This window comes from Pinus tabuliformis, chromosome J (assembly GCF_031772625.1).
Source record: "Pinus tabuliformis cultivar Carrire ecotype Pingquan chromosome J, CPIR1, whole genome shotgun sequence".
Classification (NCBI taxonomy): domain Eukaryota; kingdom Viridiplantae; phylum Streptophyta; class Pinopsida; order Pinales; family Pinaceae; genus Pinus; species Pinus tabuliformis.
This window is the reverse complement of record NC_142295.1, coordinates 1,258,477,593-1,258,495,504: the sequence shown is the minus strand read 5'-3', so window position 1 is coordinate 1,258,495,504 and position 17,912 is coordinate 1,258,477,593. Positions and strand designations below refer to the sequence as shown.

General features: G+C 37.0%; 1 pseudogene; it reads left to right on the top strand.

The window, feature by feature from the left end:
• Window positions 1-999: 999 nt before the first annotated feature.
• Window positions 1,000-17,912, top strand: part of LOC149231796 (delta-aminolevulinic acid dehydratase, chloroplastic-like) — a 28,921-nt pseudogene continuing 12,008 nt past the window's right edge.

Below are 17,912 nucleotides of genomic sequence, written 5' to 3'. Positions count from 1 at the left end.
TATGCCAGAACATAGAGAAAATAAGGTGAAATATAGAGGTTGATAAATAGATTATCTTGTGGTCTACAACCCTACAAAATCAAATTCACAATCTCTAAGTGTTAGTTATTAAGAATCAACGATAGCAATTTATTTGGTTTGGCACTTTTCCCCAACTCTAGAAACACATACAGGCTTAAAATAAATTGCGTACCCTATTCTCATTATAAATCCAAATGCCAATCCTTGAAGTCTATGGTCTTCTCAAGAAACCAAACACAAATAAAAGAGGAAGCTTTACATGGAATCAGAGGTCTGAGAGTTAATTATCTTGTTTGCAATCATGGCATTACCTCAACAACAAAGCGAGCCCAGATCTTGTCACTATAAGATCCATGACTCCCTTTTAAAAGCATAAGCCCCAAGCCTCAAATGATGTCAGCTATTTCAAGGAAGAGCCCCTGCTCCTCACAAAGAATCTACAATATTGGTGAAAACCAATAGAAGATAACATGACAACGTTAAACCATGTCTCAAAATAACAAAAATGAGTTATTGAATGCAATATAAAAACCTTGTTAATATAAGAAATTAACTGACCTCTATAAGAAATTCTCAGGGCTGACTCATATTATCCACTATGATAGGGCACCCCATAGTTTGAAGACCCAATTCCACTGTCCATCTTGCACCACTTTCCAGTTTACCTTTTGAAAGAAATCCACCATCCTTATCAAGCACCTACATAGTTTCCAAGGTAATAAACAATTATACTTGACTGGAAAGTTTACAGTGATATTTTTCTTTTTCTAACTATTTGAAGAAGCAATTTATCAGTTGGAGCAAAACAATCACTGCATGGATGGAAAATACATAAAGAAGCACAAGAATATTAGAATTGCAAATGTAAATCCCCAGTATATCAGAATGGCAATGTAATATTTTAAAGCGCCAGTAAGCACCAAGAATAGAGTGTCAAGTTAAAGTAACATATATATGTTTTGATTTTCTTGGTAGCCAATGTTGAAACATCCTTGTCACAACCACAAATTAGCTACTCTGAGAGATGCCTTCCAGGAAACAACTATATCTCCTGCAAATTTTATCCTTCCCCTTTTCATTCATGAAGGTTAGTGAACAATTTGTTGCTTTTGTATTTTTGATATAAAACAATTTGTTGCTATGGTATCTTTGATATGATAAATATTTGAGGTAATCCCCATGTATATTGTTTAACTTGATTCTTATTTCTCTAACAAGCACAAAAAACATCCTTTTTCTAAATTAGAGTTGTTGTTCTTTTTCAATTAACAGGGAAGAGGATAGCCCAATAGGAGCAATGCCAAGTTGTTTCAGGCTTGGTTGGTGGAATGGATTGATTGAAGAGATTCTGCAAGACTACATTTTAAGAAATTTAATTTCTAATGTATATTTTCTATTAAATGGTCATGCTTTAATATTTATGCATGATGAGCTGGTCAGTTAGAATATTCAAGTTATTCTATTCACAACTTTTTTTCCCATTAAATTTCACCTTTTTGACACTACTGAATCTATGGTCAAATTCACTGGTATTATGAAGCTATATAAGGCTCGTAATGTTGGTGTTAACAATGTGGTGTTTTTCCCTAAAATTTTTAATGCTTTGAAGGTTTGAATGTTCAGTATTTTGCTATGCATGGTCTTTTATTTTCTTTTTTCTGGTTAGCAATTACTGAACCAAAACATTGTTTAATCAGTCACCCACAGGGGATGAAACCTACAATGAAAATGGGCTTGTACCTAGAGCCATAATACTTCTCAAGGACAAGTATCCAGATCTGGTAAGCTTTGGATCTTAATGTGTTTACCATCACACTTTAATTCTTCTTCAAAACTTGACATGGTGTATAATATGTAGGGCACAAAGAATTGATGCTTCTTTGTTTCTAGGTGATTTACACTAATGTTGCATTGGATCCATACTTGTTTGATGGGCACGATGGAATTGTTAGAGAAGATGGTAAGCCTTATAATTTCTTAATTTCTTCTTTTTCCATTTCTATGTTTATTACTTTTCCCTTGGGATGTAACTTTCAGTGTTTCTATATCTGCATGTTTTGTTTAGGGGTGATAATGAATGATGAAACAATCCATCAACTATGTAAGCAGGTCATTGCCCAGGTAAATCTTCTTCCCTCATGTTCTTTCACTTCATTTAATGTGCATTGTGTTCAAATATTCTTGTTGACTTTTATTTTACTTACTCTTATTCCTTGATTGCATAACACTAGTGATTTGCAAATGGTATGTTGAGACAGGCTCCGGTAGGAGCTGATGTTGTAAGTCCAAGTGATATGATGGATGGGCGTTTTGAAGCCATTCGAGTTGCATTAGATAGAGAAGGTTTTCAAGATGTGTCTATTATGTCATATGCAACAAAGTACCTTCTTAACCTTTCATTAAAACATCTCACTATTGTTCTTACACTTACTTCCTACTCTTAATTGTATAATGTGATGTTTCAATAAAGACTTATGGAGATCACAGTTCCATGAATGTTATGAACTTGTGTCTTTAAACAGCTATGCAAGTGCATTATGGACCTTTCAGAAAAGCTCTTCATTCTAACCCATGATTTGGAGACAAGAAAAAATATGATGTCTTACCATTTTCTAAGTTTTATTTGGTATGCTGTAAGAATTCGGGATTACTTTTGAATGAATACTTCCATCTAATTCAACTTCAATAAGTAGTTATCAGATGAATCCTAGAAACCACTAAGAATCTCTTATTGAATCTGGTACTGATGAAGACAAGGGAGCTGATATTCTAATAGTATGCATGCTTCTATTGTGTGTTTTTCCTTAACAAACATGATCTTGTTACTCCTTTTCACTTTCAAGCTCTCTATTGTGAGATTCAAATGGGTTGCATGTTTTCAAGGATAGGTCAGGCTAGCTATGCCCTATTTGGATGTGATTAGGATTCTTCGAGACAACTCATCGTTACTGATATCTGCATACCAGGTAACATGGATGCACCTATATAATCATTGATTAATCTGACTAGAATTCCTGTGCTTCACAACGAGCCATATTAGGCAAAGTTTACACTTCCTATCAAAGAATTTATGCTAATTTTCAAGTTCAGATTATTGACAATAGTTTGAAAATGGTTGAACATTGTGGGAGTGTTAGCATTATGATACAAGTGTTATCCTTGATGGCAACTCTCTCACAGGTCAATTTAGGCATTTGGTCCAAGCTATTGGTCCTATGTGGTTTTGGTCCAAGGTATTGACAAAGTGCCCAAAGTTGTATAAGGAGAAGAAGATCATAAGGCCAAGTGCAAGTGTATGGGTTTCTAAGGAATACTTCTATCTGAAGTATATTTTATGTTGGAGGGGCTATGTTTGTGATTTGATCTGAAATACTTTGTGCACCTTGAATTCAATATTGGATCAGGATCATGAGACCTGAAATGACTTATTATTGAATTATCTGATATTGGTTGGGCTACATCTGATTATGTACAACTGTTTTATTCTTTAAATGTCATGATCTTGGTTTGTTTGAAGTTCGAAAGTGCAACGAAGTTATGAGTTAATATTTATAGATATGTACATTGGTTCGTCTCTACAAAAGTGCGTTTACATGCAGGTTCTACTCTTCAAAATAGTGTATACAAAAGAAAAGCCTCTTCTTCAGATTTGACTGATCTATCTGATCAATTTTGTTTTCTTACTGCTTTCTATCAATGAAGTCTTCTTAGATCTAAATGTAAAACTGAATGCATAAGGAGTTTGGTATCTGATTGATTGATTGAATAAGTGAGAAGGGTGATCTCTGCTACTGCCTATGTAAAGCTCTATAAGTAGATAGTAGATGGTCAGTATACTGCTAGTTGGTACATACTTGATTTAGAAATTTTATGTTTCAATAGTCTTGAAGGGATATGCGGGTTTGATTACAGGTAGTAGCGTATACACACAGGTTGGCTTCAGTAAAGTAGCGTATACATTCTGATACATGATTTTTGATGTTGCAACTGCATCTGAATGATGATCCAGGTTTTTGGGTTCAGCATAGTGTTCTGGTGACAATGATCTGATTGTTCAGATTAACTGATTGTTGGTTGATGTAGTTTGAGTTTCAAAGTTCCTGAAGGTTCCAGTATGAAAATTTGATGAAACGAGACTTTCATGTGTATTGTTGTGTACTAGGAGCATCCAGTCTGATAATTTATGAAACATGGTCCCTGAAGGAAGAGAGAAGGTCGTAGCCTTCTGTAGGTCGGCGCCTATGTACTAGTAATCACATTGGCTAGTACAAGAGCTAGGGGGTTGCAGTTCCCTTCCAGTAGAAGCTGGAAAACGAGAGAAGGCTGTAGCCTTCTGTAGGTGGGTTCCTGCGTACTGGTATGAGTCTACACCAGTACAAGATTGTAAACAAATTTTCTTATTATTAGAAGAAGACAGAGATGACAACAGTAGGCGGTTTTCACCCACATTGGGTTTTGACCTTAAATCTTGGTGTTCATGTGTGTTGCTTATGTGTGATGGTTTATTATGTTTTTACTGCTTTGTTTAATAAGTTTTTGATGCACTGGTTGTTGGGTGTGGAGCCTGATTATCTTCTATAGTACCGGCATATTGGACCCCAGTTCAAAATGGGGCGGCAACGCCGCCCATAAAATAATCGCTGCCGTGGGGGGTCCAGGGGGGGCGGCAGCGACTTTTGGGAGCCCCCCCCTAGCGGGGGGTTTCGGGGGCAGCGCCCCGAAGCTAAAAACAGCTGTAAAATTGCCTTGTAAAAGTATAGTAATTTCTAGTCAATCTGGGCTGTTCATTAGGCGGATGATCTGACGGTAGAACTTATGTTTAGTTTAGGGTTTTTTGCCCTAGAAGGCAACCCCTCTCTTTATATGAGGGCATTGTATTTGAGGCTGTGAGATAGATGTGCATTCGGTGAGCGAGAAACATAGAGGTGAGACTATGAGAGAAAACAGAGGATATTACAACGGTTTTGCTGTAGGTTGTATCTCTTCATTTTGCTGGATAATAGAAAGGAAGGACTGGCTGTTCGGGGTGGACGTAGCCCAAACTGGGTGAACCACGTATATCTGTGTCTCTCTTGTTTTGTGCGTTTTTTGTGTTTATATTTCTGCAATATTTTATGTGTTCCATTGCTCCGTAATATATATAATTTTCTAACAACTGGTATCAGAGCCGAAGGTCTATTTGGCTGATAAACTCGCAGGAAAGAAGGGTTCCTGTTTCGAGTGGGAGCAATGGCGGAAGATGGTAAGTTTAGGGTTGAGAAATTTAACGGCCAAAACTTCTCGCTGTGGAAGATGCAGATGGAAGATTATCTGTATCAGAAAGATCTATACCTACCATTGGGCGGAAAACCAAAGATGCCGACGGGTATGAAAGACGAAGAATGGAACCTTCTCGATAGAAAGGCACTCGGAACAATACGGTTGTGCCTTGCTGCGTCAGTCGCCTTCAACATTTCGAAGGAAAACACGACAGAGGGTTTGATGCAGACGTTGTCGAAACTATATGAAAAACCCTCGGCCTCAAACAAGGTATTTCTTATGAAACGGTTATTTAATATGAATATGTCGGAAGGTGGATCTGTTGCAAACCATTTAAATGATTTTAATATAGTTACAAGTCAGTTAAGTTCTGTAGGGGTAAACTTTGATGATGAAGTTAGAGCTCTGTTATTCTTGTGCTCATTACCAGAAAGTTGGAATGGTTTGGTAATGGCCATTAGTAACTCCGTTTCTGGATCTAGTACTTTAAAGTTTGATGATGTTGTCGGTGCTATCCTTAGCGAGGAAATGCGATGGAAAAGCTCCGTGAGACATCGGGAAATGCTTTGAGTGCAGAGTCTAGAGGAAGAAAAATGGAAAGAGGAAAGAGCTCAGGATATCGCAGTAAATCAAGGAAAGGTAGATCCAAGTCCAGATCGGGGATAGTGTGCTGGAAATGTGGAAAGAAAGGACACCTAAAGAAAGACTGTAGATCTCGGAAGGGAAAAGAAGGAGATGCACAGCAAGAAAACAATCATGAAGCGAATGTGACAGGTGAGGTGTTACAAGATGCTTTGATTCTTTCTTTTGAAAATATTACTGATTCCTGGGTGGTAGATTCAGGGGCCTCATTCCATGCCACACCTGAAAAGAAATACTTTTATGACTATGTTCAAGGGGATTTTGGACAAGTTCGTCTGGGTGATGACAAACCCTGTAAAATTGTTGGAATGGGTAAGGTTCTTGTAAAACAGCAGAATGGAAACCAATGGCTACTAAAGGAGGTAAGGCATGTTCCAGATCTAAAGAAAAATCTGATTTCAACAGGGCAGTTAGGCAGTGAAGGTTGTGTGACAACTTTCACAGATAAAGCTTGGAAGGTCACAAAAGGAGCCCTGGTAATAGCAAAAGGTGAAAAGGTTGGTACATTGTATTTATGCAATGGTATTTCTAACTCTGTTAATGCTTTGACTTCCAAAGGAGCAGATGCAGCATTATGGCATCATAGGCTCGGACACATGAGTGAAAAAGGGATGAAGATTCTTCACTCAAGGAATTTGTTGCCAGGTTTGAAGAATGTTGATTTGGATTTCTGTGAGAACTGCATTTATGGAAAACAGAAGAGAGTCAGATTTCTCAGAGTTGGGAAAGAAAAGAAGAACGAAAAATTAGAGCTTCTGCATACAGACGTATGGGGACCTGCTCAGTTATCATCTCTCGGTGGCTCTCGTTATTATGTTACCTTTATTGATGATGCAACTAGAAAAACTTGGATTTATTGTATTAAGAATAAATCTGATGTATTTGATACTTTCAAGAAATGGAAAGCTTTGGTTGAGATTGAGACAGGAAAGAAATTGAAGTGTCTTAGATCAGACAATGGAGGTGAATATTGCAGCAAAGAGTTTGATAGGTACTGTTCAGAGCATGGAATTCGCAGAGAGAAGACAGTTCCAAGAACACCACAAGAAAATGGTGTGTCAGAAAGGATGAACAGAACAACCATGGAGCGTGCAAGGTGCATGAGATTGCATGCAGGATTGCCTTTACAGTTTTGGGCAGATGCTGTAGATACTGATATTTATTTAATAAACAGAGGACCTTCAAGTTCCTTGGATGGTGGTGTTCCAGAGGAAGCATGGACAGGGAAAAAGGTAAACTACTCTATTTTAAAACCTTTTGGTTGTGAGGCCTTTGTCCATATTGATAAAGAAAATAGAACAAAGCTTGAGGCAAAGTCAAAGAAATGTACCTTTATTGGATATGGTGTTAATGATTTTGGTTATCGCTTATATGATTATGAAAATCACAAAATCATTAGGAGCAGAGATGTAATATTCAATGAAAAGGTCTTGTATAAGAATCAGTTGCAGGAAAAGAAACAAGAAAAAGAAAACAAGGAATACGCAGTTCTTGATGAAATTACTGAAAAAGTAAAGGTGCCTGAAAATAATAATAATCAACAACCACAACAACAACAACCATCACAACAACAACAGGCACCCCAAACACCTGAAAGTGGTGTTAGAAGATCTACCAGGACAAGTAGACCTCCTGAACGATACTCTCCTTCATTATATTATTTATTGTTGACTGATTCCGGTGAACCTGAATGTTATGAAGAAGCAATGCAGGTTGAAAGCAAGAAGAAGTGGGAGGTAGCCATGGAAGAAGAGATGGACTCCTTAATGCATAACCAGACTTGGGATTTAGTCAGGTTGCCTGCAGGAAAAACTACATTGAAGAATAAATGGGTTTACAGGCTGAAGGAAGAAGATGGAGGAAAGCAAAGGTACAAAGCTAGACTTGTGGTGAAGGGGTTTGCACAGAAGAAAGGTATTGATTTTGATGAAATATTTTCTCCTGTTGTTAAAATGACTTCAATCAGAACTATTTTAAGTCTTGTAGCAGCTGAAGATTTGCATCTTGAGCAGTTAGATGTAAAGACAGCCTTTCTCCATGGGGATTTGGAGGAAGAGATATATATGCAGCAGCCACAAGGATATGAGGTGAAAGGGAAGGAGAAACTTGTGTGCAGGTTGAAGAAGAGCTTGTATGGTTTAAAACAGGCTCCAAGGCAGTGGTATCTAAAACTTGACAAGTTTATGTCTGAACAAGGTTATACTAGATGTCACTCTGATCATTGTGTTTATATGAAAAAGCAAAATGATGGCAGCTATATTATATTGTTATTGTATGTAGATGACATGCTTGTTGCAGGATTTAACATGCAGGAAATAAATGTGCTCAAAAGAAAATTGGCAAATTCATTTGCAATGAAGGATTTGGGTGCTGCAAAACAAATCCTTGGTATGAGAATAACTAGAGACAGGAAAAATAGAAAATTAACATTGTCTCAGAATGAGTACATACAAAAGGTGTTGAAAAGATTTAACATGCAAAATGCAAAACCGGTTAGTACACCTTTTGCTAGCCATTTCAAACTTAGCAAAGAAATGTGCCCAAAGACCCAAGAAGACATGGATTATATGTCTAAAGTTCCATATGCATCAGCAGTTGGAAGTTTAATGTATGCAATGGTCTGCACAAGGCCTGATATTGCACATGCAGTGGGAGTTGTAAGCAGGTACATGAACAATCCAGGAAAGGAACATTGGATGGCAGTGAAATGGATTCTCAGATATTTGAGAGGCACCACAAATCAGGCATTATGCTTTGGTGGTTCAAACATATCCCTACAAGGATATGTTGATGCAGATATGGCAGGTGACAGAGATAATAGGAGGAGCACTATAGGATATGTATTTACTGTCGGAGGAACAGCTGTCAGTTGGGTTTCAAAAATCCAAAGTGTTGTTGCACTTTCAACAACAGAAGCAGAGTATGTTGCTGCTACAGAGGCTAGTAAAGAAATGATTTGGTTACAAAGGTTTATGGGTGAATTGGGTAAGGAGCATGATATGGGCACGTTATACAGTGATATTCAAAGTGCCATTCATCTTGCAAAGAACTCAGCATTTCATTCCAGGACAAAACACATACAGCTCAAGTACCATTTCATATGATCAGTGTTGGAAGATGGAGAGTTGAAGCTGGAAAAGATACACACTAGCCAGAACCCTGCAGATATGCTAACAAAAGTTGTAACCAGGGAGAAACTGAGAATATGCTCAGTTTCAGTTGGTCTTCAAGGATGACGATGAAGATGAGAAACAACCAGGTCCAAAGAGGAGTCATTGTCCAGCAAATGGAGCAGCGGTGGAGTTGCTACAATCAGTCTCCAAGTGGGAGATTGTTGGGTGTGGAGCCTGATTATCTTCTATAGTACCGTCATATTGGACCCCAGTTCAAAATGGGGCGGCAACGCCGCCCGTAAAATAATCGCTGCCGTGGGGGGTCAAACAGCTGTAAAATTGCCTTGTAAAAGTATAGTAATTTCTAGTCAATCTGGGCCGTTCATTAGGCGGATGATCTGACGGTAGAACTTATGTTTAGTTTAGGGTTTTTTTCCCTAGAAGGAAACCCCTCTCTTTATATGAGGGCATTGTATTTGAGGCTGTGAGATAGATGTGCATTCGGTGAGCGAGAAACATAGAGGTGAGACTGTGAGAGAAAACAAAGGATATTACAACGGTTTTGTTGTAGGTTGTATCTCTTCATTTTGCTGGATAATAGAAAGGAAGGACTGGCTGTTCGGGGTGGACGTAGCCCAAACTGGGTGAGCCACATATATCTGTGTCTCTCTTGTTTTGTGCGTTTTCTGTGTTTATATTTCTGCAATATTTTATGTGTTCCATTGCTTTGTAATATATATAATTTTCTAACACTGGTTAAAGATCAACACATGATAAATTGTCTAAATCACAAGTTTTCTGGGTGTTTGTTGGTTTCTCTAATCATAGATGTGTGTACACGCTAGTTCACTTTATAGAAGTAGCATATCTATTTGAGAAAAGAAAAATTATTGATTGGATAATACTGATTCACACCCTTCTCAGTATTATTTCTAACAATTGGTATCAGAGCAGATCCTTTAGAAGAAGCTTGACCGCTTAAAGGAATATCTTTCAAGATGAATAATGACGAAGGCATGGGATCCATCAGACCACCAATCTTCAATGGGAGCAACTTAGTATACTGGAAAATAAGAACTAGAGGTTATCTACAATCGCTTGGAGTAGATGTTTGGGTAATTGTAGAAAGAGGACAACAACAATGCTATCTAAGCAAAACAGATGAAAACTGGCTATGGCATAGAAGATTGGAACATCTAGGCTTTTCTCAAATAAGAAAAGCATGCAGGCTCAAAGCAGTTCGTGATCTTCCAGATATCAGCATCCCAGAAATAACATATGCAAACCATGTCAATTCTGTAAGCAAACCATAGTTAAATTCATTGAAAAGGAAGGGTCAGCAAGTAAGCCTCTTGAACTCATCCATAGTGATTTATGTGGACCAACAAGGAAAAAGTCACCTCGTGGAGAAGAATAATTTATTTTGTTTATTGATGATTTTTCCAGGATGTGTTGGATAGGTCTTCTAAAACATAAAGATGAAGCATTTGAAAAGTTTAAAGCCTTCAAAGCTTTAGTTGAAAATGAATAATATTTGATCGAGGGGGAGAATTCATATCAGATGAATTCTTCGACTTTTGTGAACAACATGGAATAAAATGGCAATTCTCCATTGCAACAACTCCTCAGCAAAATGCTGTGGTAGAAAGGATGAATAGAAAAATTCAACAAATGGCTCGAGCTATGCTAGATGAATTTGTAACTTCTGAAACCTTCTGGGGTGAAGCTGCATTTGCTGCCATGACTATTCTCAACAAAGTGAATGTTCGGGTAAATAGCAATCAAACTCCACATGAACATTGGTATGGTAACCCTCCTACTGTAAAACACTTTAGAGTTTTTGGAAGAAAATGTTTTATCAAAAGGACTGATGAAAAACTTGATAAGTTTGAACCTAGAGCAAACGAAGGTATTCTTCTTGGTTATTTTTCCAGAAGTAAAGGGTATAAATGTTATAATAAAAGACTTCGAAAAATTGTTTAAAGCATTGATGTTGTAGTTGATGAAGCAAAATGGAGAAATCTAGAATAGATGAAATCAACAGAGAATTATGACAGTGATGAAGTTGGGGAATTCTTTCCTGCATCAAATCAAAATTATATAGAAGAAGAAACCAATGAAGCACCAGAATAAGAAGATACAACAGACATGGAAAAGACTCCATCTAGGTATGTTCAGAAGAATCATCTAGAATCTCAAATTCTAGGAGAAAATGGGTTTGGTATACAGACAAGAAGAACTCTTACCCGGATCTCAAGCTATCTAGCATTACTATCCTCCATCGAGCCTCAAAATGTAAATGAAGCCTGCAAATATGAATTTTGGGTCAAGGCCATGGATGAAGAACTTGACCAAATTGAAAAGAATGATACTTGGGAATTAGTTCCTAGACCTCATGATAAAAATATTATAGGAACAAAATGGATATTTAAGAACAAGCTGAATGAAAGTGGAGAAGTTATTAGAAACAAGGCCACACTTGTTTGTAAATGGTATGCTCAACAAGAAGGTATAGATTTTGAAGAAACTTTTTCACCTGTTGCCACACCTGAAGCCATAATAATGTTTCTTTCTCTTTCTAGTTTTCGAAAGTTCAAAGCATATCAAATGGATGTAAAATCAGCCTTCCTTAATGGAGATTTAGAAGAAGAATTTTATATTGAACAGCCAGAAGGATTCATTCTTGGAAATGATGCAAAACTCGTATGCAAGCCTCTACGGTCTGAAATAGACTCCAAGGGCTTGGTATTACCGTCTTGACAAATATCTACAACAACAAGGTTTTACAAAAGGTTCTGCAGATAGCAATTTATACACAAAGATTGAAAATGATAAATTGCTAATTATTGTTGTTTATGTTGATGATATCATTTTTGGTAGCAATAAAGAATCCATGAGTCAGAATTTTTCTTCAGTAATGCAGCAGGAATTTGAAATGTCCTTACTTGGTGAACTTACTTGTTTTCTTGGTCTACAAGTTCAACAAACAAAAGATGGTATCTTTCTTTCACAAACCAAATATCTCAAGCAGACCTTGAAGAAGTACAAAATGGAATATTCTAAACCAGTATGTACTCCAATGGTAACAGGATGTAGTCTCAGCTCTAACAATGAATCACCAACAATGAACCAACCAACTTACAGATCTATGATTGGAAATTTGCTTTATCTAATAGGTACCAGACCTGACATCATGCATGCTGTAGGAATTGTTGGAAGGTTCCAAGCAAATCCAAAGGAATCACATCTCCAAGCAGTCAAAAGAATCTTAAAATATCTTCAAGGAACTCAAGGCTTTGGACTATGGTATCCTAAAGATACAAACCTAACTCTTCATGCCTATACAGATGAAAATTGGGCAAGAAGTGTTGATGATCGAAAGAGCACTACTGGAGGTGCATTCTACATGGGTTCTCGGTTCGTGTCATGGTTCAGCAAGAAACAAAGTTTGATTGCCTTATTTACAACTGAAGCAAAATATGTGGTTGTTGCATCTTGCTGCACAAAACTACTTTGGATGATGCAAACATTGAAAGAAATTCCGATCACACGTACCCCACCCATCTCCATTCTATGTGATAATACAAGTGGCATCAGTATTTCAAAAAATCTAGTCATCCACTCCAAGATCAAGCACATACCCATCAAGTACCATTTTATACGAGAACAAGTGCTTGAACAAAAGGTCAAATTGGAGTATGTTCCCTCCAAAGAACAGGTTGCTAATATATTCACTAAACCACTGCCTAGAGAAACATTTGAATATCTCAGACAAAAGTTGGGAGTAGTTGTTGCATCATCCTGTTGTTAAATCCAGTTTTTCAAAGGAAGGTTATTATACGCAGGTTTCTGTGGCTAAAGGAGCGTATATGTTTTTTTGATAGAAAAACAGTGGGTCAAACTCTGATATGGGTGCTCTGTTTGATGTTTATGATTACAGTCTGACGATATGGTTTGCTCATTGATTTTTATCTGATTGACAAAAATGCCTTGATGAATGACTTGTTGACAATGCCCAGGTAGCACAAGTTTAGGGGGAGCATTAGCCTTCACACACATTCTGCATTGTTGGCATTATGGTTGCTGAGTCCAGCTATGGCTTCAGATATTTATATCATTTTTTGTTTAAATCATGTAAAGGTCTAGGGTGTGATATGACTTCTTATATATTTGAATGAGTCCTATTGGATAAATGATGTAATTTGTACCCCCACTTTGCATGGGATGGATGATGTAATATTTGTTGTATTTCTGTCATGTATAAACATTTGGTATATCCCTACTTGGTTGGGTGATTGATGTATGTATGAGTCATTGTTCATAAGGAGGTCATACTCAGTTGAGTTATAGATTCATGTTATTCCTTTGAATGATATCTTTGCAGACTCGGCATGTACTTAGGGGGAGCATGGAAAGCATAATGTATATTAAAGGAGTAAAGTTGCTTGGTCCACCCTTTGGCCTTGATGTCAAAGGGGGAGAGTATTTTGGTGTTGCATGTTATCTCTAATAGTTTCTACAACTTGCAGTAATCAACACCTTCATGGCTGCCATCAAGTCCAAAGGGGAAGATTGTTGGAAGTATGATACAAGTGTTGTCCTTGATGGCAACTCTCTCTTAGGTTAATTCAATTTTGGTAAAAGGAAAGTCACAGCACAAAAGGTATATTTAGAGGTTACAGGGCAGTGGTACAGAAGAACAGGAAGATGGAACTAAGGTCTACTAATCAGAATAAAGAAGGTAAAGGAAAAGGCTGATGAAAAGCAGTTTAAGAAGTATACGCAAGTCCACTTAGTCAAAACAACATATACACGCTGGTCCACAGAACACAAAGAGTGTATATGTATACACACACTCCCACAGGAGGAAAAGAGCGTACATGTTGGAAAATGAAGGTTTGGTCCAAGGTATTTTGGGTCCAAGGTATATTTGGTCTGAGGTATTGGCCCTAGGTATTTGGTCCAAGCTATTAGTCCTAAATGGTTTTGGTCCAAGGTATTGACAAAGGGCCTGAAGCTATATAAGAAGGAGAAGATCATAAGGCCAAGTGCAAGTGTATGGGTTTCTAAGGAATACTTTTATCTGAAGTATATTTTATGTTGCAGGGGCTATGTTTGTGATTTGATCTGAAATACTTTCTGCACCTTGAATTCAATGTTGTATTGGGATCATGAGACCTGAAATGACTTATTATTGAATGATCTGATATTGGTTGGGCTAGATCTGATTATGTACACCTGTTTTATTCTTTAAATGTCGTGATCTGGGTTTGTCTGAAGTCTGGAAGTGCAGCAAGGTTATGAGTTAATATTTGCAGATCTGTACGATGGTTCATCTCTACAAAAGCGCGTGTACACGTAGGTTCTACTCTTCAAAATAACGTATACAAAAGAAAAGCCTCTTCTTCAGATATGACTGATCTATCTGATCAATTTTTTTGTTTTACTGTTTTCTGTCAATGATGTCTTCTTAGATCTGAATGTAAAACTGAATGCATAAGGAGTTTGGTATCTGATTGATTGACTGAATAAGTGAGAAGGGTGATCTTTGCTACTGCCTATGTAAAGATCTGTAAGTAGGCAGAAGATGGTCAGCATACTGCTAGTTGCTGCATACTTGATTAAGAAATTTTATGTTTCAATAGTCTTGAAGGTATACGAAGGTTTGATTAGAGGAAGTAGCGTATACACACAGGTTGGGTTCAGTAAAGTAGCGTATAAATTCTAATGCATGATTTTTCAGGTTGCAGATGGTTCTGAATGATGATGTGGGTTTCTAGGTTCAGCACAGTGTTCTGGTGACAGTGATCTGATTGTTCAGATTAACTGATTGTTGGTTGATGCAGTTTGAGTTTCAAAGTTCTTGAAGGGTCCAGTATGAAAATTTGATGAAATGAGGCCTTCATGTGTATTGATGTGTACCACGAGCATCTAGTCTGATAATTTATGAAACGTGGTCCCTGGAGGAAGAGAGAAGTTCGTAGCCTTCTATAGGCTGACGCCTACGTACTAGTAATCACATTGGTTAGTACAAGAGCTAGGTGGTTGCAGCTCCCTTCCAGTAGAAGCTTGAAAATGAGAGAAGGTTGTAGCCTTCTGCAGGTGGGTGCCCACGTACTAGTATGAGTCTGCACTAGTATAGGATTGTAAACAAATTTTCTTATTATTAAAAGAAGACAGAGATGACAATAACAGGTGGTTTTCACCAACATTGGATTTCCACCTTAAATCTTGGTGTTCATGTGTGATGGTTTGTTATGTTTTTACTGCTCTGTTTAATAAGTTACTGATGCACTGGTTAAAGATAAATACATGATAAATCCTCTAAATCACAAGTTTTCTGGGTGCATGTTGGTTTCTCTAATCATAGTTGCGTGTGCACACTAGTTCACTTTACAGAAATAGCGTATCTATTTGATAAAAGAAAAATTATTGATCAGATAGTACTGATTCACCTCCCTCTCAGTATTATTTTCAATAGGGAGAACACATAAGAAGGTCTTAACAACTTGTGGTGTTATTCTTTTTTCATTTTTGTTAACCATAATGGTATGGGAATGATCCTCTGCCTTCAATCACTATGAGGAACCAAGCCCAATGTGAGGAACCAAACCTAATGTGAGGAATCAAGCTCGCTTGTCTCTACCATTCATCAAGGTAAAGAGTGGGGCATAACACATACAAAAACACTTGGATACGTTTACATTGCATGCTTGGTTATTTAATAAATCAGAGAGAGATGAACCAACAAGAAAAAATACTTTCTCATGAATGTATGCAGCTTTGAAAGGATGCATAAATATTAATGACCATGAATACTAAAGCATACTACACGTAAACTTCCATGAGATAAGAAACAGTTTGATTGAAAATCCATGGGGTATCAACATCTCTTCTTGACAAAAGAGGGCAATAGCTTTAAACGGAAAATTTCTCAGTTTCAAAGTTACCAATATAACATAATTTGAACCTGAATAGATGAGTCCTAAGTCAAAATTTTCACAGAGAATCAAATCAAGTATTAAACCCAACCAAACCATTACATTTAGACTTTGCAAGAGAAACCATAAAATGCTAACAAAATTTGAAAGGAGTCAAACCAATTGGTCTTATTTATTAAACTAATATGACTTGTGATGCTAGTATACAAACCACAGTTCAAATATTAGATACATTAGACTGTTTATACACAATATTCCAGGATCTCAAGGAATTTTACATCTCCGTTTCCTTCATGAAATGAATGAGGTGGAAGAAATTGGCTAGATTCAGAAGATTCACTGAGGGAGAGACATTGCTTCAGAAAACAAGAAACTTCGTATTAGAATCGTGATGAGATAATTCATATAACAAAAACTAAAATGTACCCAGATATGTTGAAAAGAATAATTTTGTTAGCTTGGGTATTACAATGGCCTTGTTCCAAGAACTGAATATTGCCAATTTAGAAGATCTGCAAACTACTAAAATAAATGCAATCAGGTTGGTGTTGTAAAGCATCTGATAAATTCCAAGAAGGCAGACTCCCAAGGTGAAGGGACAGGAAGAGGCATCAACACCCAAATAAATGTGAACATTAATGTTCTTATTAGTGATATTATTATTAAAAATAAGTGCTAATATGAGGGCTAGATGGTTAAACCATCATAGAAGTTCTATTATGTTATAAGTGATGTATATGAGAGATGGTAAAGTGAGAGACTGGTATGTGTCTTTATGCTTGTGAACAGCCTACCTTGGGCTAGCCCTCTGAGGTAAATTTTCTGTGGCATTCAAAAATGTTTGTTATTCTGTCCACTCTCATGCTTATGTTAAATGTTAGCATACTTGTAAAAAATAACAGTGGTATCGGAGAAATTACTAACTAATGGAAAACCCAAGTTTGATGCTAAGAGTTGATATGTGTCTTTGTGTTTTTAGTAGCTGAAGGTTAAATTAAGAAAAAGAAAAATGACTTTAGTAGGAAACAAAAGATAAAAATTCAAGTCAACTTTAAATTTTAGAAAGGGAAAATGAGGAGACTTTGATTAGGTGACATACAGAGACATTGGAAACAGATACCTAAAGTTCTATAAGTGCCAAAAACTGAAGAATCAGTGATGCTTGTCAGAATCAAAACTATTTGTATTTTGCGATCATAGCTTGTATTTCAGCAGCAATGGAAAGTGGTGGTGCTCTACAATGTACACGATTACTTGTTTTAGATATGGCTCTCTTGTGGCATCTTGGAATTACTTCTACGACTGTAAAATCTCCTATCTCCTCTCTCTTTATTATGCATTGCACTTTAGAAGTCTGTTTTCCATGGTTGTTGGCTTTCTCATCCAGTCAAACTTTTCGTTTGGACTTTGGAGAAAGTAATTACCCATATTTCACACGTTTCAAGGTTGCATGGTACCTTGTAAAGGGTCCAATCAATCTTCAAGAGTAAAGGATCCAATCAATCGTTCAGAGTTCCAAGATATCTCAAGCCAAAGGTTAGAGATATAATTTAGTTCTATACTATTCAAAGCTTATAAAGTTTTAAAAACTTACCAAAATGCTATTGACAATGCAATATATAAAAATTTCAGCACACCATACAACAGAGTCTAGTGCCCAGCAAAGCGAATGTCCAATGTTTTCATCAACAGTACCCAACAAAGAAATAATTTCTTTTATTCCTCATATTATGGTGACATATGACACCAATGGACTCAAAGAGTTAAAAGGAAGAAGAAATATTTCAACATCGCCTAGTGATAGAAATGTTGAGACAAAAGACGAGCAGTGTGATGTCAATAATTGCTTTCCACATCCAATTCCACATAATGTCATTGATTCCCTAGCCCACACAACAATATTCTAAAACTGTACTTCAAAAACAGTGGGATTAGC